At 42.7% G+C, this 24,441-nt stretch overlaps 1 protein-coding gene across 8 annotated transcripts in view; it reads right to left on the reverse strand.

Moving 5' to 3' along the window:
* The window catches only part of ANKRD6 (ankyrin repeat domain 6), a 117,776-nt gene that overhangs the window by 49,997 nt on the left and 43,338 nt on the right, over positions 1-24,441 (reverse strand). For all 8 annotated transcript variants that reach the window (XM_087774252.1, XM_087774251.1, XM_087774258.1 and 5 more), the window contains one exon: positions 7,017-7,158. The gene's annotated coding sequence lies outside the window, so the exon portion shown is untranslated. The remainder of the gene's footprint in view (positions 1-7,016; positions 7,159-24,441) is intronic.

A 24,441-nucleotide genomic window follows, 5' to 3' on the forward strand; every position in this document is an offset into this window, starting at 1 on the left:
CTACTCACAGATTAGTTTGCACAGCAGACAGACTAATTCATTACACTTCCACTCTAAATGGTTTTCTCTTGGAATGAGATTCTCACCAGTGGGACTCAAACAGCATCCCTAGTGCAAACAGCTCCTACAGTACACCACCCTGGAGCACACTCATGCTTTTTCTCAGCACTACTGGCATTCTTGCCTACTGTCTCCTTGATACCCGCTTTGCTGTCTTCTGCTTCTTTTCACGTGTACAGAACTCTGAAACCAATATCCAGACCATGCCCACCACCCACGTGGCCAGTCCGTGCTTAGCCCTGTGTGCTGCACATTTGGATCGCTCTCATACGCTCCTTCCCCCACCTCTCTGACACAGGAACATTTTTCCAAATAAATGTAAGAAACAATCAGGTTCACTCCAGATTCAGTGAAATTTGAAACGTCTTCACAAAAAGATGAAAAGCCAGAAGCATCTCAATTCCTCTGTCATCCATCTGAAAAACAGAGCTGTATTTTCATAAATTCTTATTTTAGAGGCTGTATGGCATGGACTACACTTTTAAGTCATGAGCTCACATGCAAGTTTTACTATAGAGCTATGACTTGTGGTAACAGTTGAAAAATTATCACTTCCATTATATTACACAATTTTCCTCCCAAGACAGCCACTGATGACTGCAGCCAAATCTCAGATTCATGAGAGCAAAAAAAAAAAAAAAAAAAAAAAAAAACCAAAAAAAAAACAATTGCGAGGAAGTGTTTGGCACCACCTCTGCTCTGTCTGCTCTGACCACAGACGTCTGAATGCAAATTTTCAGGACTCTCCAAAACTCTGGGCCTCTCTGGACAGCACTGTGACACCAGATGTAAAGAAAACGGTTCACTGGGCAGTGCAGCATCTACCACCGACTTACTTAACTCAGCTAGGCTCCCTTTACAGTCAACAAAGGACACGATCCATGTCATCCTAAAGTACATTTCAACTGTCAGATGAATCACACTCTAAAATTACTTACCTCATTAAGCATCATTTCAGATACTGCACTATAAACATCCAAAGTTAGATTAAATGAATCCTATCCACAGTATCTGTGAGAAACACTCAGCTTTCAGCAATTTGCTAGAGGACTTTTATCTGCCTGACTTCACCATGACATCTCCTGTCAATGGTAAATCACCGTGATTTATTTAGAATTAAAACACTCAGACTGGAAAAGAAATGCAAAAAACAACTGGTGCAGAAAGTATCAGCAAACGTCAGTAATGACTCGTCTTCTGCATGGATTTTAGAAATCACGCCACGGTCTCAGGTTTTATTTTCTAAGCCCTAAGCTGCTTCTGGCGATGATCCCACAAGCGCAGCTCATCCTCCAGCATCGACACTGCCTTATTTCCCAGAAACAATAAAGCAGCTTAGCTCATGGAAAGCCCCTCCTTGTGCAGAGGATGGGCCTTTCTAGGGGGACAGTCTCTGACTTTCTCTTGAAAAACCCTATCATCATCACAAACCTTATTCCTGCAGGTGCACAGTGAACTACTGCAACATGGTCTACACAACCAGTTTGGGAACAAATACATTATATCACAAACACGTACCTTATTCAAAGTCCTCACAGAATCCCCTAGATGCAATTCCTCCTCACATGAAGGAGGCCAACTGGAGAAAAGGGAGTTATTTCTTCTCTCTGTGTATATCACAGTTACATAGATGCACACGCATGTACATATATGTGACAGACCTGCAGCTCATTTCTATATCCATCAGCAATTTAACAGTTAAAGAATATTACAGAATTGCATCCTTCAGTCATTCTGACTCCAATAAAACACTTCTCCACTTCCCTATCCACTCACATACGTTTTCTACATGTAGCTGAGAGGATGAAAATACTATTTTACACATGCATACCTACATACGGACACACATACATACAAGCATGTAAAAATATAGATCTCATTTCTAAGGAAGCATGTGCATTCTTACAAAGTGTTTGGGCTTTTAACATTGAGAACTCCAGAGGCTAAAGATTTTAAGGAACTATGTCTCCAGATTTTGGTCCTTGATCTTCTTCTCCATCCACCACTGCAGTCCTGGTTTGCATACCAGGGAAGTGGTAGGCACTGTATGCACATAGAATCATAGAATGGTTTGGGATGCAAGGGACCTCTAAAGGTCATCTAGTCCATCCCCCCTGCAATGGGCAGGGACATCTTCAACTAGATCAGGTTGCTCAGAGCCCCATCCAGCTTGGCCTTGAATGTTTCCAAGGATGGGGCATCTACCACCTCTCTGGGCAACCTCTTGAGTGTTTCACTACCCTCATCGTGAAAAATTTCTTCCTTACATCCAGTCTGAACCTACCCTCTTTTAGTTTAAAACCATTACCCCTTGTCTTATTGCTACTGGCCCTGCTAAAAAGTCTGTCCCCATCTTTCTTATAATCCCCCTTTAAATACTGAAAGGCTGCAATAAGGTCCCCTCGCAGCCTTCTCTTCTCCAGGCTGAACAACCCCAGCTCTTTCAGCCCTTCCCCATAGCAGAGGTGTTCCAGCCCTCTCATCATTTTTGTGGCCCTCCTCTGGACCCACTCCAACAGGTCCATGTCCTTCCTGTGCTGAGGACTCCAGAGCTGGACGCAGTACTCCAGGTGGGGCCTCACAAGAGCTGAATAGAGGGGCAGAATCACCTCCCTCGACCTGCTGGCCACGCTTCTTTTGATGCAGCCCAGGATACGGTTGGCTTTCTGGGCTGCGAGACCACATTGCCGCCTCAGGTCTAGCTTTTCGTCTATCAGTACCCCCAAGTCCTTCTCCACAGGGCTGCACTCAATCCCTTCGTCCCCCAGCCTGTATTGATACCAGGGGCTGTCCCGACCCAGGTGCAGGACCCTGCACTTGTCCTTGTTGAACCTCATGAGGTTCACACAGGCCCACTTCTCCAGCTTGTCCAGGTCCCTCTGGGTGGGATCCTGTCCCTCAGGCATGTTGACTGCACCACTCAGCTTGGTGTCATCTGCAAACTTGCTGAGGATGCACTTGATCCCGCTGTCTATGGCATTGATGAAGATATTGAACAGCACTGGCCCCAGTACGGACCCCTGAAGGACACCACTCATCACTGTTCTCCATTTGGACATCGAGCCATTGACCACTACCCTCTGGATGCAACCATCCAGCCAATTCCTTATCCACCGAACAGTCCACCATCAAATCCATATCCTTCTAATTTAGAGAGGAGGATATTGTGGGGGACCGTGTCAAAGGCCTTACAGAAGTCCAGATAGATGACATCCATAACTCTTCCCTCGTCCACTGATGTAGTTACTCCATCATAGAAGGCCACTAGGTTGGTCGGGCAGGACTTGCCCTTGGTGAAGCTGTGCTGACTGTCCCGAATCACCTCCCTGTCCTCCATGTGCCTTAGCATAGATTCCAGGAGGATCTGTTCCATGATCTTCCCAGGCACAGAGGTGAGGCTGACAGGTCAGTAGTTCCCAGGGTCCTCCTTTCTACCCTTTTTAAAAACGGCTGCAATATTTCCCTTTTTCCAGTCCCCAGCGACTTCACCTGACTGCTGTGACTTTTCAAATATCATGGAGAGTAGCTTAGCAACTACATCAGCCAATTCCCTCAGGACTCTGGGATGCATCTCATTGGGACCCATAGACTTATATACGTTCAGGTTCCTCAGGTGGTCACGAACCTGATCTTCTCTTACAGTGGGAGGACCTCTGCCCTCTCGATCCCCATCAAATGGCCCATTGACTCAGGAGGTGTGAGGAGAGAGGTTGCCAGTGAAGACTGAGGCAAAAAAGTTGTTGAGTACCTCAGTCTTCTCCTTGTCTGTTGTTATCAGCTCACCACTACTGCTCATCAGAGGTGGCACGCTTTCCTTAGCTTCCTTTTCTGGTTAACGTACCTATAGAAGCCCTTCTTATTATTCTTCGCATCCCTCGCCAGGTTCAGTTCCAGCCGAGCCTTGGCCTTCCTGATCCCATCCTTACACAGCCGGGCAGCATCCCTGTACTGTTCCCAAGATACCAGTCCCTTCTTCCACTGTCTGTGCAATCTCTTCTTGGCCTTTAGTTTGAACCCTAGGTCATGGCTCAGCCATGCCAGCCTCTTCCCTTCCTTGCCTGATTTCCTGCACTTGGGGATCGAGAGCTCCTGTGCCCTATGGAAAGCATCCTTGGAAGACCTGCCAGGTCTGTTCTGCTCCCTTGTCCCTGAGGACCATTTCCCAGGGAGTCCTGTTGAGCTTGAAGAGCTCCTTGAAGAGCTCCTTGAACTCCTTGAAGAGCTGGAATTTTGCTTTCCTAAAATTCAGGGTCCTGACTATACTCTTCACCCGACCCTTACCTCTCCAGACTGTGAACTCTACCAGTGCATGATCACTACAGCCGAGGCTGCCTGCAATCCTGACATCACCAATGAGCTCGCTTACATTGGTGATCACCAGATCCAGTACTGCGTCCCCTCTGGTAGGGCTATCTATTACCTGGCTTAGGAAATTGTCATCTATGCACTCCAGGAGTCTCCTAGACTGCCTACCGCCTGCTGTGCTACTTCCCCAGCAGATGTCAGGGTGGTTGAAATCCCCCAAGAGCCTGTGAGCACAAAGCTTCCTGTAGCTGAAGAAAAAAGGCTTTGTCAATAGGCTCCCCTTTATCAGGCGGCCTATAGTAGACCCCAACCACAAGGTTGCCTTTGTTGCTTCGGTCTCTAATTCTTACCCATAAACTTTCAACCTGCTCATGGCTATTCTTCAGAGACACTTTTTCACACTCTATCCATTTCTTGACATAGAGGGCAACACCTCTGCCCCTCGTTCCTCACCTGTCCCTTCTGAACAGCCTGTAGCCTTCGATAGCTGAACTCCAGTCCTGGGATTCGTCCCATCAAGTTTCAGTGATGGCAACTAGGTCGTAGCTTTCTAGCAGCACGGTGGCTTCCAGCTCCTCCTGTTTGCTGCCCATGCTGTGTGCATTGGTCTAGAGGCACTTCAGCTAGGCTATCATCTGTGTCACCTTCTTGGATGAACACCCCTTAATTCCTTTGAGGAATTTCTCTGATATTGCCCTGTTGGCTCCTATTACCTCAAGAGTACCCTGCTCATCCCCGTTAAGACTTCAACTGTGCTGCAGGGTCTCCAGCACGCCTCAGATCAACAGGCTGAGGGCTCCTGCTAGCATCCCATCCCCTGCTAGTACCCTGTCCCTCTAACCACAGCGTGCCATCCCACCCCTTGTCACAGGCAAACCTGGTATTGACCCCCTCCCCCTTCAAATCTAGTTTAAAGCCCTGTCAATGAGCCCCACAAGCTCCTGAGCAAAGACCCTCTTCCCCCTTTGGGAAAGGTGAACCCCATCAGATGCCAGGAAGCCTGGTGCCATGTAGGCCATCCCATTATTGAAAAACCCAAAATTATGATGTTGACACCAGCCACGGACCCATGTCTTAATGGACTAGATCCATCTGTTCCTTTCAATGTCCTTGCCCGCAACTGGAAGGATGGAGAAAAAAATAACCTGTGCTCCCGATTCCCTCACCAACCATCCCAAGGCCCTGAAGTCTATTAGACGTCAAAAACACAGTCTTCCACAGAAAGCATTACAGGCTCCACCTATCTGAAAATCCAATGTCTCACAATGCTTTCCTGTACCTGAGCATTTATCCTGCTTAAGCATTCATATAGATGTGACTTCTTTTTAAGTAGAAAATGGAATAAATAAAACAAGTAATTGCAATCTATGCTTCTAACAACATATTGCTCCGTCTGCCATTGCTTTAATTATGTGACTTTTAGCAAAGATTGGTTTGGACTTTGTTCTTTCAGGTATATCAGAATTGTAGTTGCCTTGATATGTCAAGCAAGACTATTTCATTTTAACATATTTGCTGTTAAGATAGCCTCAGAAGACATGCAGCTTGCTTTCACTCAAGATTCAGGAAACGGCATTGCTGTATCATGCATAACAAGTTAATAACCTATAATGTATATGCCTTGGACAAATATCCCAGCTGGTCAAGCACTCCACGAAAGGAAACTCCCTGAGCTGCTGTGAAGGAAATCAATCACTCAATCTCATGCGTTTTCTCCCAGCTGGGGCGGGGCAGAGCACAGCTGATGTGTCTCAAGGGATGGGCTCCACAGACAGACCTCTTTCAGCTGTGGAAAGGCAGGAGTGGTACCCAGGTTCAAACATCTGGGCAAGGCCTGGACACTGGAGCCGCCTCCCTCCAACCTCCCCAGCCACCTCCTCATACTCTGTAGCATCTCACTGAGTATTCAGTCCTTTGGGTCTACAAGGTCATTTCTTGAGGGCTAGAGCTGCAACCTACAAAACACCTAAGGATTGCTTTGCAAAGGGTTTCTGAACACAGTCATTCAATATTTGAAATTAAAAGGCAATTGAAAATCACTAAGAAAACAGAAAGCATCCTGAAGATGTTCTCTGTATCTCTCTGCCTTTGGAAACTGTGATTGTCCACCTGTGTCCTGGAGAAGGCAGGTCATGACACTGTCCTCTTTGTTTCTGAATAGCACCCCTGCTTGAGTGGGTGAACATGGCCCACGAAACAGGACATCTTTCTCGATACAGCTGTCCAGGTATTTTCCTGTGCAGCCTTCATATCAGTCTCAGGAGCTGGTCCCTCCCAGGTGATCTTTTCCCTGCCAAAGCAGTTCTCCTTCCTAGAAGCCAGCCTTTTGCTTACAGAAATCCTATTTCAATAGGATGCTTGACACTTCACTACCCTTGACCCAATGGTCCTTAGAAACACACTTCAACAGTGGTGTAAATGGATAGAAGAGGAGGTGAGGAACGACATACTGCAAAGGACACAGCAGTGTGACATAAATACCATAACCTGGCACCAAAGGTAAAACTCCGAGCTCTTCTCACTCTGTGTTTACCCAGGAACTTTAATGCATCTCCAAATAAATTTCTGCATGGCATTATTTTAATGCATTTTAGGAAAAAAAAAAAAAAAAACAACTCAGATTTGCTTTTTACTCACTCTTACGGACCTACCATTCAGTTTTTTCTGATGAACATTTTACAGCTGTGTCTTGCCAGGCAGCCTCTGGCTGGGGACAACGGGAATGGCAGCTTCAGTCTTTTCCAGTGCTGAGGGCAACAGTGAGTCTCTGTACCACGGTACGGTACACTGCTCCTGCATGAGGAGAAACACATCATAAATGGAGTGTCAAAGCAGACAGAGGAGTACAGAAATTTAACACCGGTGCTTTCTGCAGCTTTCAGCTGCCTGAATACACCTGGGCAAACCCAGCCACATTTCCTCCTGACGTTTTCACAGCCGCTTCCCACTATAAACAAAACAAGTTCAAACCACGGCCCTCCAGTTTGGTTCCCACTAGCCAATCTCTGAATATGCAAAGCAGCGAGAGCTGCACAATTATATGAACAAGGAAAATGATACAGAGACCTTCATATCTTCCCAGAAATCATGTGACAAATCAATAAAATCAGGAAAAGGACTTATTCTGCTTTTCTCTCTAGTAACTTCCCCATCACATCTCGCTGTCACCCCAGCCCAGGTATCCCGTTTCAGCCATGGCACCTAGGTGGATGTGAGTGAGCAGATTTTTCTCTGGCTACAGGAACTCATTAGGCGTATTCGCTATAGTTTCCATTCTCGGCCTGTGATCCCTCTCTTGTTCTCTTTACACAAATACTCCTACTACCTCCCCTTTCTTGCTGCTTTTCCAGGTTTTCATTGCCATAAATGTTGTTACATCCTTTCTGAAACCAGCATATCCCCTCTAAACTCCCCACAGACTACCATGTTAGCAGCATTCATGAGTAGATGAGAAGACTTACAGGCCTGCACTGCCAAAACAAGTAGGTCTCTACTATTCCTGGGTCATAAATTCAACCCTTGAGACATGCAGGCGTGGCGGGCCGGGGGCTCCCGGTGGTTTCCTTTCCAAAGGTAAAATGGCAGCTCTGTACATCTGTAGAGAAGCAAGTTGCAGAAGCTTCCCCAGGGCACAGAGGCAGAGTGAGCAGCTGCCACTTTAACAAGGAGGAAAAGGACTTTTACTCTCCTCCTAAAATCCCTGAGAGGTAAGGGATCTGCCAAAGACTGGGCTGCTGGTAAAACAGCAAGCCATAAAAAGTAAACGATGTGCTCAGTTATCGCCTCTAAACACCAATGACCACAGTGGGGAGAAAGGTGACTCCTTTCTCTTTCTGAAGCCCACTGACACCCTACAGAAGCATAGTTTGGCACCGACAAGCTTTCTTGCCCCGTCTCTTACACCCAGCACAGATAAATATTTCATATGAAAACTGCTAGCAAATGGGGCAAGTATTCTAGCAAAGCATTACTCCACGCTTGCCTGCTTCTTGCACGCCTCACTACGTATCTGCTTCAGGCCACTGCTGGGAGATGGACTTCTGGACCAGCCACGTTTCACCATTCTCATGTACAGGTGAAAGAAAGGCTGCAAAAGAGCATATAATCCCAATGCTGAGCATGTGCTTCAGTAAAAACTCACATGCACCTTCTAAAAAGTTAATACCTGTGTAGGGTGGTCTTTTTTTTTTTTTTTTCTTTGTTTTGGGGAAGAGTGATGCCTTTTCAAATGAACCTTTTTGTTAAGCCAAACTGGAGCAGTGGTCATCTCCTCCCCTTACAGTTATGAGCAGACCACACAGTCTGCCTGGGAGTGCCTGGCTCCACAGGCTAGAAATGAACCCTCCGGTCTCAGTGCAATGTCACTTCTTGTGCAACCGTGTTCACAAACGATGGAAGTCACTTGGCCTGCTTGAACTTTTGAAAACTGCAGACAGAAGACTGCTAAGAATAAATAATCTCTCTTGATCTCTGAAGCAGAAATCATTGCCAAAATGCCAGTTCAGTGACTTCAATTAGAATATGCTGTTGGAAGACCTTACCGTCCCTCTTTCCTACTAATTAACATCTCTGCATAATTCAGCTGCTTTTCCTACCCTTTTTCCTAATGCATTTCGATCAGAAGATGTGTTTATGTGCAAAAAAGTGGTAATACAGAAAGGCATTGGAAAACTAACCCCCAGTTATGCCTGTGACTTGACCTTTTTGTACTGTTTTGCTATGCTGTCGATGACAATGTCATTGTCTTGCAAATACACCTTTCTGATTCATTTTAATTAGAAACATCAATTGAAATATACAGAACCAAATAAATAAACTGTATCTAAACTACAGGTAGACTATTAATAGCCACGCTCAAGATGATGTGCAAAAAGACGTAGCCTAAAGTTAGAATTACAGAAATAGAAATCAGAGAGAGATCTCCAAAGCTCATCTAATCCCCTCTTACAGCTTTTACTATAGCTATGCTTACCACAATTTTTCTGGTTTTTTTTTTCCAGTCTCACAGCAAACGCAAAACTTTAAACTGCCTTGTTTGGAAACCATTCTTTCTTTCTCAAAACCCTTATCATTCCCATAGGATATTAACACCATTTCCCTTAAGTTTGTTGAAATGAAGCCCCTTGTCTTTATTCCACTGCTCCCACTCCTTCCTTTCTAAAAATCATAAATGCCCTTTTTTTTTTTAAAAGGAAAAAAACCCTTACCACTATTACTTAAAGTAGAATAAAATACCTATACATATCTCTTGCCCTTCCTCACATCCCTCTCTTGGACAAAAAATTTTTCCCAGTACACTTCAAGATGTACATTGAGCATTTACTTTCTTATAAGGAAATGAGAATGTCTTCTATGACTATCAAAAACCTTTACTATCATTAACAAACTCAGGTAGAAGCCTGCCTGATTTTACTTTTTTTTTTTCCTTAAGGTGGAGCGAAGACCCAGCAGCCCCTTAAAATATCAATAGGTAGTTTAGATGCTATGCTTCAAACTCCTTGTTCAAGCTGCTTCTTCAATTTTTATTTCTGCAAACAAGTCAGAATGTGGAATCTGACCCACTAGCAATCACATAAATAGGTACAGCTACTGACAGCAAGTATAAGTCAGACAACAGCAGAAGAATCAGACATGAAACCATCTTCACGTCCTAAAGGCCTAATGCAAACATGAAGGGTGGTTGTATCGACACTCAGGACAGTCCTAACCCAAGTAAAGCAGCCACAGATGGGTTTGCTGGGCCCAAACATGTGCTTGCAGCAAACCCCAACCTCTTCAACTTGATGCTTTGATGCACCAAGTCTCAACACCAGAAAACAGTTGGTGTGAGAGGCTGCACAGCGGGGAGACCCCAACACCACCGCACCTGAGGAGGGACCTGAGTCCTGGGCTGCACCTGGGCAGTAATGCTCCCAAGCAGGACCTTGCTTGGTCCACAAGGGATAAGGAGGGGTGGAAGAAGGTTACAGCACAGAGCGGTAAGAGAAACACCTCCTTAACCTCTCTAAGATACCCTTACAGAATAGGTACGAGGCCCTGGGTATAGATGAAGTACATAATGAGACAGAGGAGGAACCTGCACGAGCATTCTTGCCAAGGTCAGAGAGACCAGCCCCTCACAACAAAACGTGTGTTAAGACCAGCACTGAGAAGAAACAACCGCGAGTTATGGTCATTGGTGATTCCCTCCCGCGCGGAACAGAAGCACCCGTTTGCAGACTGGACCCTCTTTTCAGGGACGTTTGCTGCCTCCCTGGGGCCTGAATTAGGGACGTCACCACAAGACTGAAGAGCTGAGTACAACCTTCAGGCTACTATCTATTCCTGCTCTTTTACATGGGTACAAACGACGTTGCAACAAAAAGTCTGAAGTCAATCAAAAGAGACTTCGGAGCCCTGGGAAGAACGCTAAAAAATTCAGGAGCAAAGGTAGTGTTTTCCTTAATCCTCCCAGTAATGGGGGGAGACTTTGGAAGAAACAGGCAAGCCCAGGATATCAATATCTGGCTCCAGGACTGCTGCCTCTGCCAATACTTTGGGTTTTTAAACCATGCAAGAGCCTTCGAGACACAAGGTATGCTGGGGCCTGACAGGATCCACCTGTCCCAATAGGGAAAACGTGTCTTTGGGCATAAGCTGGCGGGACTGATGGAGAGAGCTTTAAACTAGAAGCAATGAGGGAAGGGGGTACCAACAGGATTCCAGTAGGTAAGCCAACGGTTGGCATGGCATCGCCGGACCATGGCAATGCTAGTGGGAACATTTACACCGCTCCTGCGAGCACAGAGGACTCAGGAGCATATCTGAAATGCTTGTACACCAATGCATGCGGTATGAGAAAAACCAGTCCTCCTACTTGCTCCAGCACCTCAATGTCTTTCTTGTAGTGAGGGGCCCAAAACTGAACACAGTATTCCTCCTCACCTTACTTTTCCCAAGTGCAAAGGTATGCTGAGAACAGCTGTTTAGATAAAAGTGGCCAGAATACTATAGTACATAGAATATTATAGCCCCCTCCAACACCACCCACACATTTCAAATGAGGCGGACCTTTCCATTTGGTAACCCCCAACTTCGAACACCGTTGGAAGGTACTACTGTTCAATTTATTTCCTTTTTTTGTGGTTACTTCTTGGATAAACTTATACGCTACTTTTACCTAGGAACAAACGGTGTACCCTGAAAAGAGGTTCCCAAAATGTCTCAGAGGGTGTACAAGGAGCACTGGTTATGTGTAACAATTGCCTTTAGGAACTAGAAAAAGAGCAGGTTCCTTTTTTAAAAAACACACAAGCAACCCAGAAACACTAGTGCTGGAAACCTAATTAAGCCTAATTCAATTTAATTTTGATTAGCTATATCATTCTGTTCACCTCACCAGGTTCAGCAGGAACAAAGCTAGCATGATTTCACTTGGGTATCTGATCTCTTAGCTGTACGCCTTGGAAACTGTATATTAACAGAAGTAACTTCACATCTACACAAATAGTTTATCTGGCAATTAGTATCTAGAATGCAAACAGAAATTTATGAAATTAACACAACATGCTGCTAATTTACACATTATTTGTTAAAGACTACTTACAATCTGAAACTTGGTTCAAAGAAAAGGGTCCAGAGGGTGAAATTGGTCTCAATGGATCTATTTTAAACCTACTCAATTTAAAAATAAAGTAACAGTTTTTCTAATAGTTTTTTGAACTGCAAATACACCTAAAATGCAAAGGTCAAATTTCCCTGTCTATTCTACCACTACAATCTCTGTTTTTCAGCACCTGAGAACAAAGCTTTTCTTCACAATTGCAGCTCCACTAACAAATACGCTACAGATGCATACACCAGGGCAGTTTCTACAGTATTTTGCCACAGTTAGAAAGAGTTGGGAGTTAATTCATTTCTGTCAATAAAGTATGACTCTCATGCCAGAAAGACATCAGCTCTGCAAGATAAAAAGGACGGTACTTTTGCACTGTTTGCAGGGCATAGCTGCGTGTTAAAATAAGCACAACTCTATTTTTAGAAGAAAATATCTCTCTTTTCAGTTCTTCGGTGATAACTATAAAGTGTTGGAAACAGACGCAAGGATTAAAAGTGAATAATCCCTGATACTCACAAAATGTGAGCTCTTAACTATGTATAATGGTCCCTCAGCATTATCAGCTTTCAAGGCAGTCTTAAAATTAACTGTATTTCTATCGCACCATTTACCAACGATCACCAGCAACTGAAAAAAAGAGTATTTTCTCAGCCCAGTAAACAAAGCCAAAATGCTGAACAAATCCACCTGCTCAGCCTCACCCAGCACCAGGAAAAACCAGATCTAATACCATCTAATACCGCTTAAAAGCAGACCTAATACCATCGCTTTTCCCAGGTACAAAAAGCAGTTTACTGTAAACTCATAACAGTTCCTCCTCTGAAGTCCAAGCAAAGAGGCTACAAAAACTCTCCAAATTATATTAAATCCACCCCAGGAGCTTACACAGAAAATTAAAACATGTAGTTGCCAATTAATATTTTAATGTCTTCAATGGGATAATTTAATAAACATAGAATATATGTTATTTTGCAGATTGCCTTTGAGCCTGACTCTTCCATGGACCGCTACCTATTTAGTTTCTTTAAGCACTTCACTAGTTTCCTCAGAGAAGTTCTGGACCTAAAATCACTGCCAACAATTTGGAGAGATGCCCTTTTTGTTAGATAAATCTAACAGAGAAATAATGGAAGTAGTATTGGTGGACACTGTTAACGCCTTTCCCAAGAATGAGCAAAATGCCAGCGACTTTTAAGTTATGGGTGGATCCCTCACTCAGTAAATTATTTCACGTTGATAGTCTTGGCAGCTCTGGCTGGAGGAAGGTTCTTGTGGAGGTGAGGCTGGAGCAACAGGGCATCACCTGGCAGCCTTAGGTTTGCTTCCACACCTACATGATTTTGAGACACAGCAATGGGACTGAAAAGGCACAAATGGACAGGTAGCTTTGCTAGCTGTCTTTTTTGCTATTATTTTTCACTTTTCCTAATTGAAAAAGGGAAAAGCTGCACTACTGCACTTGTTTAACATTTGAAATGAGATGGGTGGCAACAGTGAGTAATTCTCCACCTCCCACACACTTGCACTCAGAGGAGATAGCTGAAGGGCAGATACTATTCACATGTTGGGGTCCCAGTGGCATCACTCCCACACCAGTCATCACACAAAAAGTAAGGACTTCAAAATTCAGGCAGCCAGGTCAATGTTTTCAAGCTTCCTCAGTGTCTACCAAAACTGTAATCCTTACCTGACTCACTGGTAAGATTCCCAAACTGGAAGTTTGAGCAAACCAACCCTGCTATGTTTATTAAAGTAAATAAGATGGTTGAAGGATGGCAGAATAATACTGTAGTACTTCACACGGCAAGAATGGCACTGGGAGAAAACTTGTTTTTCTTTAACAGACTTTTCCTTTCAAAATCCACTTATTTGAACTATTTATCTTCAGAAATGTATTTTATAAGTGCTCGCCCATTTCCATCCTTGCAGGCTGCCAGAAAACAGAATTCCCTTGAGAAAAAAAAAAAATCTCATTCAGCCTCTCTCTTCCACACTTACGAATTTTAACTGAGAGCTCAAGAGCTGAATTCCTTTTTATTCATACCTCATCTTCCGCTGTGATAGAGTTCTGGACAATGACGGTAAGTCTGATTTTCTTACTGTGAGGTACTTCCTTTACATTTGAATAAATATAGTTTGATCTTTATACGTGAGGCAGTTTTCAGCATGAATTTTATAAAACATCTGACGAGGCAGAGATAGCATATCCTGTTTTCTCTCAGATTGCAAACTGAGGTATTAAGAATAAAAGCAAAGATTAAAAAAAAATTTAAAACATAAAAAAACCAAACCTTAACAGGAAAGAATCTCACTTGCTGTTTTTACATCTCTCTGAGATGTTGTTGTTCTTCTCTCTGTTCTGCTTCCATCTTTTTATGCCTCCATCTCAAAGTCCGTCTCCTGCCAGTCATCTGCACTCAATCTGCTTTCTAATACTATACTTTTCCTTCCTTCCTTTGTGTCAGAGCCCCTGAGCTCCCCACAGTCTCCCCTCCATTGTAGAGATTCAGATCAGCATTTTTATGTAGCCTCAGCTCAATTTAGGGGATCAAACAAGACATTTTCCTCTTTTATAACTTCATTTACACATTGCAAAATACTTCTGAAATGTACAACTAGTTTACAATGCACCTACAATATCTTTATCAGTGATCTGGATGAGGGGATCGAGTGCACCCTCAGTAAGTCTGCAGACAACACCAAGTTTGGCAGGAGTGTTGAACTGCTGGACGGTAGGAAGGCTCTACAGAGGAATCTGGACAGGCTGGATTGATGGGGGGCTGAGGCCAACCATATGAGGTTCAACAAGGCTCAGTGCCTTGTCTCTTCTTCAAGTAACAAGCGATAGGACAAGAGGAAATGGCCTCAAGTTGCACCAGGGGAGGTTTAGATTGGATATTAGGAAAAACTTCTTCACTGAAAGGGCAGTCAGGCATTGAAACAGGCTGCCCAAGGGAAGTGGTGGAGTCCCCAGCCCTGGAGGTATTGAAAAGACAGGTAGACGTGGTGCTTAGGGACACGGTTTAGTGGTGGACTTGGCAGTGCTAGGTTAACAGTCAGACTCAATGATCTTAAGTGTGTTTTCCAGCCTAAATGATTCTATGATTCTACAAGTGGTTGCTGGAAACTACTCATGTAAATGCATTGACTTTGGATGCATTAGTGGAAACACGGTTGGAAACTGTGTGCTGCCAGAGGGCAAAACACCAATTCCCGACCTACTGGTGAGGGAAGGCAGTTTGAAAAACAAACAAAACACACACAAAACTGGCAGAAAAAATTGTAAGGAAGATATACTTTAAAGAAACCATGTAAAATATTTTATCTTAGGTCCAGAGTCTTAGCTGTGTGTTGAAAAAACTGTTACTGGTACCGTCAGAGTAATCTCTATTATTTTTCACAATTATTATCAAAACATTTATTTTCCTGCAAAAATCAGTCTGAATCAGGCTGCCATTCGATCTTGGAAACATCTAACTGGCCTGAAATAAAAAAAATCTGAGTATTAACAGTTTCAGTCCGGTCTTCAGGTGCCTTCACCACAGTATATGCAGAATCTTCCCCTGAAACATTTTGCCTTTCTGCTCTTTTCCCACTGCGCCATTGCTTTTCCCCTTGTTTTCTGTTTTGACATTATCTACAAATCAACAGCAACCAAGCAGAACTTAGGGCACATCTGAGAACAAATACAGATAGCTCCCAGGTGAAATTAGGTGATGGACTTAAAAGCTCATTTATGTCAGGGAAACAGGAAAGGACAGAAGTCTCACGGGATGCATGACTGTAGGCTGTAGAGCAGGTTTACTGACCACCAAAGACAAACACGCACCCTCAGATTTTCTATAGAAACCCCTAAAACCAGTAACAGCAAACTGCAAGAAAGGCATCTGGAAGGTAAAAAAGTAAAAATTGTGTAAAAAAAAATAAAATAAATTAAAATAAAAAAACTAAAATAAAAAAAAACCTAAAATAATAAAAAAACCCAACCCTAAAATCTACTCCCCTAGCCCAGCACATAGCTGTTGAGGTTGATATTATTACCATGAGAGCCCAACTTTACTATAATCACCTCTGAGCCGCCGTTGCACAGCATTACACCACTGCCCAGAAAGAACTATACAAACACAGAAGAGAAGATGATCCCTGCCCTAAATTTGAGAGCAAAACCAAGAGGCAGCAACTGGACAGACAGGCACATGGTATAGGAGGGATTCCGAAACAATGCTGTGATCGGTTTAAGAGCCTAAGCAAGCTAGCAGCATCTTGGTTACCATGTTTTTTTGCAGGCATTGCAGTCAAGCAAGGGGGAGGCACTGAGCGAGGCTTCCTAGGCAGCACCATGGATGTTTTCAGGTAGTTCTCCCTGGGCACAAGCATTTCTGTCAAAAGGTGCCAAGGAGGGAACAGAAGGTGGTGGCATCCTGAATCAGCCAGGGATGCAAGTCGAGCTCTTAACACTGAGGCTCCCAAAAAAATGGCAACCACCTCATGTTCATTATGGTTGAGAAAAGGGGGATGGTCATGGGGAGGAAGGTGCTTTGGTCAAACCACTAGGACTAAGGAAACAATCTCTGGCAGGGTATTCCAGAGCAGCAGCAGGGTAAAATCCTAACATTACCAACATCACTGAAGCACGTTATAGTAACAGATACACAAATTATGAGACACAAATTCTGGACACAGTTTTAACAGTACAGAAGTATACAAAAGAGATGGCTGCAGAAGAATTTGGCAAGTTTTATGTACAGTGTGGTCACAATCACCTAGAAGAACCCTGAATTAAAGATTTTCTTATTAGGAATCTGAGTGGCAAGAAGGATGACAGTGTTGTCCAAATGATCAAAAATATGGAATTGCTGGTGATGGTTTGGAAAAGAGGAGAAAAATTGGAGGTTATAGGATAGAAAAATGTCAGCTGACATCTCCATGTCTACAAGACTATGCCGGAAAGACAGACAGATATTTCTGGCCCATACAGAAGATAAGTCGGGTGCACAGCAACAAGGAGAAGTCTTCAGCACAGAGGGAGAAGTTGAGCTGATGTTTACCTCAAGGTAGCCTCATCCCCAAGGCACAGAAAACAGACAAACGACCAAGGGCACAACCACAGAGAACAATTACCAGAAATGTGGACAGGGGAGGATCCTCCAAGCAAATCGCTGACGTGGCAAAAGAATCCAAAGAGGACATGATCAATGAACAAAAGCATGGGCAGGATTTCAAGAACAACATCGGGGACTGCAGACAGCTGACAGTTCAAGAGAGGCTGAGGAGGCAGTGCACGTTGTAAACCTTGATGAGGAAGAGGTCGCTAAAGATGCTGCCCAGAATGAAACGTGCAATAGTCGACCAGACAAGACAAAAAGATATAGTGGCACGTCTCCTGGAAGCGTAATGTAAAATTGTTTCAGTCTCATGATCATTGCATTTGCCTTCTGAAAACAAGCCAGGCAATACTTAAGTAAATATTTCTAATAAATTACTACATCCTTATAAACTGTCGGATTTGCTTAGTGCACATGATTCAAGGAACACATAGGTATTTCCCAAACTTGAAAAATGCAGAACAGTCCATTTAGGAGGAGCTATTTCTAATTTTCTTTAGGAGGGAAAAGAAGATTTACATCCTCTTGTCTTTTGGATCAGTCATGCAAGTCTTCTTTAAAGAAGTTTAATAACACTTTTTTCTCTCCCTCCCCCCCCCCCCCCCCGTTTTGATGCATGCACTGATCAATTAAAAACAACACTGTAACTGTGATATATAAGGAAGCAAATTCTAATCGCTGGAGATCAACAACAAAACTTTAATTTACCACAGTAAACCAAGAATTTGAATTTAAGCAAGTGTGACTCTACAACACTAATAAAGCTATCGTCATCTTTGAACTGCTGCTATGAGCGTCAAACATTTCACTTGAGATTAAACATCACATGCATCTGATGTACACAGAGTTCATTTGTACGCTGTACACACATAGAAAAAACATACAAAGCTGTACAAATCCATTTTTAGCCAAAAATGTTACTTGTTATGCATCTCAATATGTTTTAGCAGCATAAATATTAGTTATCATATGGTATAAGAGCAGGATTGTTCCTCTATAGAGCCATCAAGTAAATACGTTCATGTACTTCCATTCAGTTAATAAAATGCAAAGCATCTGTTTCACTGCCTTTGAAATATAAGCATGTTGAGCTCTACCATTCACCTGGTGTACTTGGCAAAGCATTGTAAGTGATACTGGAAAATACAATGAGTTATAAAGCAAAGACTGATAAGGCTAGACAACATTGATACTGATGCCGCAACTCTTATTTAGTTTTTAATCTTCTAAATCCAGGGAATACACGTTCAGTTTATGTTTAACAACTGATTTGTCAATACAACAGTATCTTAGAAAATCAGCTGTTCACAGAAAGGTGATCTGCTTTTCCTCGGTACTGAGACTGAATAAGGTGGAGGGTCTACTTTTCACAGATAATTATCATCATAGATCAAATCCCGTGTTGGTAAAGTCCACCTAAACGCCTCTTGAAACACATTTGTTTTACTTGCTAATGGTCAGAAATTTTTAGTCTGCCATGTTATAGAAACAGAAAATGGGCAACGCTCCTGAAAAAAGGCCGAACCGTCTTACTGAGAAGTGAGCTGCAATTAAAGTCTTCCACTCAGTGGCGACAAAAAACAGACAGAAAACATATAGCACATGCAGCAGCAATTTTTTTTAACTGAACGTTGGATTGACGGTACAAACCTGTCCTATAGAAAGGAAGCAAAAGAGAGCTGGCACTGTACTTCATAATATACTCAAAGAATAGCACTCAGAAAGGGAAGTGTGTAGCCATTCATAGACAGTGCTTATATTATTAACGAAGTCTCTCCGAGCTCTGGATGAAAGCAGAAACATGCTCTATTTTCTTCGAGACGTTTTTGCAAGTTCAGTCCAACGCACTCGGGACACGTCCATCTCTGGGTGCACGCCCCGCAGAGCTGCGCTGTTACACCTCACTGAGAGTTTTGGCCAAGAAAAGATGATTTGCACGTGCAAAACTGGGTAGAAAAAATGGTAGACCTAGCTGAGCTAGGTTTAACACAGTGTATCGGATGGTTAGTGTCTGCAGAGTATTCAATAATATGCATTATCAGGGCATGATATACTGAATTTCTTTCCAGATGACTGTGACTGGACTTGACTACCTGTGTAAAACAGCCGGACTGGGCGACACTGCAGCAGCCCTCAGTAACGGCGCTAAACTGAGACTGCAGGCAAAATCCCCTCTCCCACCGGGGCACAGCGGAGAGACAGAGTCTGCCCAAAGACCCCCTGTCATGGCTCATACCTGTTTTCATGTGGCAACACCCAGAGGGGGGAGATGGTAATTTGGTCTCTTTGCTCATTCAGTTCTTAATCTCTCTGTTGAGACTGACAATGGGGGAGACCATTAGTGTCAGCAATGCTGGGACTTTCTGTTATTAAGGCTACTTAAGCTTTTCTAAGTAAATTACATGTGTCAAACTAACATCACACAGCGATGGGGAAAAAAGCCACTACACAACTGCTCTCCCTTTCTATTGATCCACCCAGGAGCAAGGGAGAAGGGAAAAAGACACAACTCTGAAGACTTCAGCCAATTCTTTGCAGTTCCCAGTTCCTTCCACTCGTTATATTCCTATTTTACACTATTTACAGGCAATATGTTAGTCATTCCCTCAAATTCATTCACTTAACTGGAGGTTAATGACTGGGCATACACACTCCTCTCAAAGCCTTGCAATAGCCACCATGCTGGATACACCTCACCTAACTTAAACCTCATGAAAGATTTGGTTTAGACTAGTTTAATTTCCTTCCACAGTCAATGAAGAAAGAGAAACGGCTGTAATGCAGTCACAGGATTTGCGTCCCAGGTTCTTTCTGGTCCCTTCCTCTGACCACAAAGGGAGCTCACCTCTAATCTTCACACACCTCTACTTAGATGGTGTGAACCCCATACATAACAACGAAAAGGCCATCCATTAAAGGAAGTACTTCGCTATGTCAAGGCTTCCATCTTCTTACAGAGAGAGATAGAAATTGTTTGTATACTGTCTTCTGGACTGTAATTATAGCCCTGAGCTCCCATCTGCAGGCTACAGGATTCCCAGCACTTTTTAACCACTGTTCATTTAACGGTCATTTAGCATCTGTAAGCAGCAAAGGCATTCCTTGTGCCACTCTGAGTGAATCTAATCTTACATATGCAAAACCTTAAGGAGAAAATAAGTATGATTCTTGACCCTGTTAAGTCACAGGGAATTTGCTGTTAACTTTGACGGGATTTGGATTTCACTCCAGCTCCTGATACCCAGAGAGCCGTGGGCTTGTTATTGTTCATATTCGCAAATGGATTTAAATCTTTAGGATATCTTTTGGATCTCTGAATATAGGATCTTTTTTGGATCTTGGAACATTTAATCTGTGGATCTTCTCCATCTATAACACAGCACACTGAAGAATTCTTTCTGCTGGGCGTAATGTCTGCTGTTTGAAATCCACGCATGTTCCTTGAAGCGAACAGGATTGCCAGACTGCGACACAACTCCAAAACATGAATATTCTAAAAAGAACAGTTCTTCTCAATTCATATATGCATTCAAGTGAATTATGGCATTTCTCCATTGTGTCTTCCTTCCCTCCCTTCTGCTAGTTTCTCTACCGCTTTGCAGAAGGAAATCAAATGAGAAAAGGGAGAAATACTAGAGGGGAAGTTTAAGCGCATAAAAGTTAGTCCATTCAAAGTTATGGCTGCCAAAGGAACATTAATTCAGCTAACTGCACAGTCACTGTAAGGCACACACATTAAAACGAGATACTGTAATGGTCTACGATACACAAACACCAGACAATTGTTACAGTTCTTGCAGGAAAACATACCTTTATATTTATGGAGTTGCTGGCTTAGTTTATTTCTCTCTAAATTCTTCGTGATGAACGTAACGAGCTGCATCACTGTTTCATTAAGTACCCTGACATTTTAGCTAGATGTTTCAAAGAGATTTATGCCCCTCCATCCAAAAAGGACAAAAAGAGAGGCAAAGATGAACAAAAGGCTGTGGACCAGTATGACTGTGGGAATGAGGTGCCCTCCACATGAAAACAGAAGAGCTCTTTAGATAACAACAGAATTGCTAGCCTACGAAATGTCACTTATTCAGCTTTCTCTAAAATATGGGGAGTTTTAGCAGCACCATGTATAGGAATTAATTCAAGCAAATGAACAAGTTGTCAAATTTCCCCCCTAAACTACGTCCTGCAACCGAACAGTCTGATGGCCATACTGCCCCACCTCTCTCCCTCACCACCATACTGGAACCCAAACCACCACCCCACAGGACAGACAAGGGACAGGGGAAGCATATCCACAGGTATCCCAGCCTCATCCTCTTTGCTGACTGAAGAGCACGCTTATGGAGACAGAGACAGAAGGCAATCCAGACTAGGCACTGAATCTGGAGATTCTGAACGTCCCTCTGAAGGAAATACCTCTCTTTCCATTCACTAGAAGAGAGTCCAAAGGAGACAGGTTGGCTTAAGAGTCAAGTGTCCAAATCTGAGCAGCCTGATGTTTCAGTAACACCCAAAAGACTGCACAAAATGACCTGCTTATCTTTCTCACATTCATTCTAAATCATCATGTTTAAAACATACTAGCAAATAGAAGAACTATTTTTCCTCACCTATGATAAAGTAAAATGCATACTTGTCAAATACGTATGAGAGGGCACTAGATCAATCCCATTTCTGTTTTGGATATTGAGACCCAAATACGGGATTCAGCCTCGGCGGTGGTTCCCATTGTACTGCCACTACTGACTCGTTTCCAGTCTTCCCGTAAGTGATCCAGCTCAGAGAAGATGCACAGACGCATCTGGAGAGGCAGGCAGGTCTGCCTGAAAGTACACTCGCTGTGCTTGCGAGTGCGTACCTGCTCAGTGCGCCGCCTGCTTCCCACCTGTGGCAGGAATAGAAAGGGAAAAAGGTTCCAAATCAGGTAACAACTGGATAGCTACAACTGGGATATTTGCAAAACAAAGCCAAAAACATCCCAAAGATTTTCTCCTTTATTTGTTCTCTTGAGAGTAATCAATAAGCACACCATTTTGAGGTTAGCCCATCAGATCTTGCTAAAAAGGATACATGTGATGATGAAAATAGTGAGTAAAAAGGTTTGCTTTTTAAAACAATATTGTCATCACCTCCAATAAAAACACCTGAAGAAGGAAAAAAAGGCCGGAGTTGAAAAGAAAACATTCAAAAGAAAAAAATATATGTAATTTCAAGTCTTTGTGGGTTTTCATACACACCAATTACTTTACAAGCTCTTACTAATTATGTATGCTCTGAACATATATTTCTATAAGAGTCAACAGTCATTATTTTTAAGTGATTTGTGCACATGACAGAAAATCAGGAAACTCATACCAACACTTGACATGAAGGTCTTCAACCACAACATTTGTCAAAGGTTTTACTCTTAGAAAATATTTGAGGAAACTTAACAGAGATATTGACTGATTCCTGGGCTCTGTTCATCTGCACGGCAGGGCAATTTCCCTTTTGCATGCAGACAAGGATCAAGCCTCTATTGACTTAGATGGTGTAACAGATAGTGATAGGAACGTTTTTGCAGAATGAAAGAGAAAGAAGGAAATTAAGTACCTCCGAAGTTCTTTTCAATTCACTGATAACAATCAAAATAAGTGCATTTATTTTAGATGCATACAAAAATAGAGCACAGAAAAAAAAAACCTACGTGGAATAAAGAAGCCAGGTACTGAGAAGTACTCTAGTTCTCTCCCATCTACTCAGGTCCTAAGGTTTTCTGATTGCTGCATGGGCATGTAGTAGTTAATGAAGAAATTTGATTCTTTATGCAGCTGTAACATAAAACAATGCATAAGATAGCAAATAATAACTAAAATTTCCTTGACAAAAGATAACCGAAGAGAATTTCTGGAAGTGACTCCATAAACCAAAATCAGTGACTTAATAACAGGCAAAAAGAACACTAAGAGGATTTAAATGTCCATATATTTTTCACAAGTTAGGGCAAGAAACATTTGATTGGTCGTCTTGTTTGTACTCAAAACAAGAAGGAAAATATTGACTTGAAGTCTTATGCAAGATTATCCTACATCTGCCCTACCATCTCAGTAAGAGGGAAGAGGTGCAGCAGCCAGCAGGCCCTCGGGTACCGAGGCTGTCTACAGCTCTAGGCCATGGCAGAGGAACTGGATGTGACCAAGGCAAAGAAACCCACCCCAACTGTAGAGCAAATCATTCTGACCATCTAATCACCACCAGCCAGCTAACCGGCCACAGGGATGGATTGCAGTTTTGGCAGTCAGCCCCAGGAATAAAACCTCCCACAACTGCAACACTAGAAACTACATTTCGCCCAGCTTTACAGCTTCTGAAGACAACCCAACACGGCCTGGGCTTTTACGTCCAAAAAGAAGATTCCTTTGAATTTTTTTGAGCAGCAGACTCAACTGGCATTGGGAGGCGCTGATTTAAATTAAAGAACTAATTTTATATGTGATTTAAGAAAGGTGAAAGCTCAGCATTTCTGGTAATGATAAAGGCACAACAATTTGCAACACAATACAAACTTTATAGAACAATTTTACAATTCTATTTTTTAACCAATACCATACTGTATTTTCATAAATTTCTATTCAGTATAAAGAAAAGTATTAGAAAACAGTAAACTGTTGGGTATATTTTTGATACAACACAATTACTACTTCTCAATATCATGCTGAGCTGCTTTTAGAGGGAAATGACATTTCAATTACGACGATGAAAAATAGTGGTTTTAAACAGTCTTATTATTTCAAGACCACCTTAAAGATTGGTTACAATAGAAAAAAAAAGACATAAAGCTTTTTCTTTTTGATAATTCACTGACTATTAGTTTTGGGTTTTGGTGCATTTGGGAGGGCTGGTTTTTTTGTTTTTAACTCTAAGTACCCCACTGTACGTCAAAGTATACTTTGAAGAAATCCAGTACCAGCTCCATTTTGCCATGCGATCTTAGTAACACAAGACTAGCTAATAAGGTTTTGAAACCTTTCACGTAGTACATATCAAGTAACTTTTGACACACTCAACAAATAAAATTCTTATTAAATGGAGCACACACATATTTCTAACATCTGACATGAAACAGTTAAAAGAACAACATTCATTAAATGGATCTCTCCAAATCAATTAGAAGACCTTCAAAAGAATAAAGACCAAAACAGGAGCAGAAAGTATTTCGCAAATGAAGCTGCACGCTGCATAGCAAACACCTGCACCATCGCCACAGTTAGACACCTGCAAGCTCCAAAGCCAAAGTCCAACCAAGCCAGAAGAAAGCAGAGATCACAGGGCAGGTATCATGCCCTCCACTAATCACCTACTATGGAGCAAAACCACCTTCTCACCAGAAAA

This window comes from Nipponia nippon, unplaced genomic scaffold (assembly GCF_047370975.1).
Source record: "Nipponia nippon isolate SJK-2023a ecotype South Korea unplaced genomic scaffold, ASM4737097v1 scaffold_4, whole genome shotgun sequence".
Taxonomy (NCBI): domain Eukaryota; kingdom Metazoa; phylum Chordata; class Aves; order Pelecaniformes; family Threskiornithidae; genus Nipponia; species Nipponia nippon.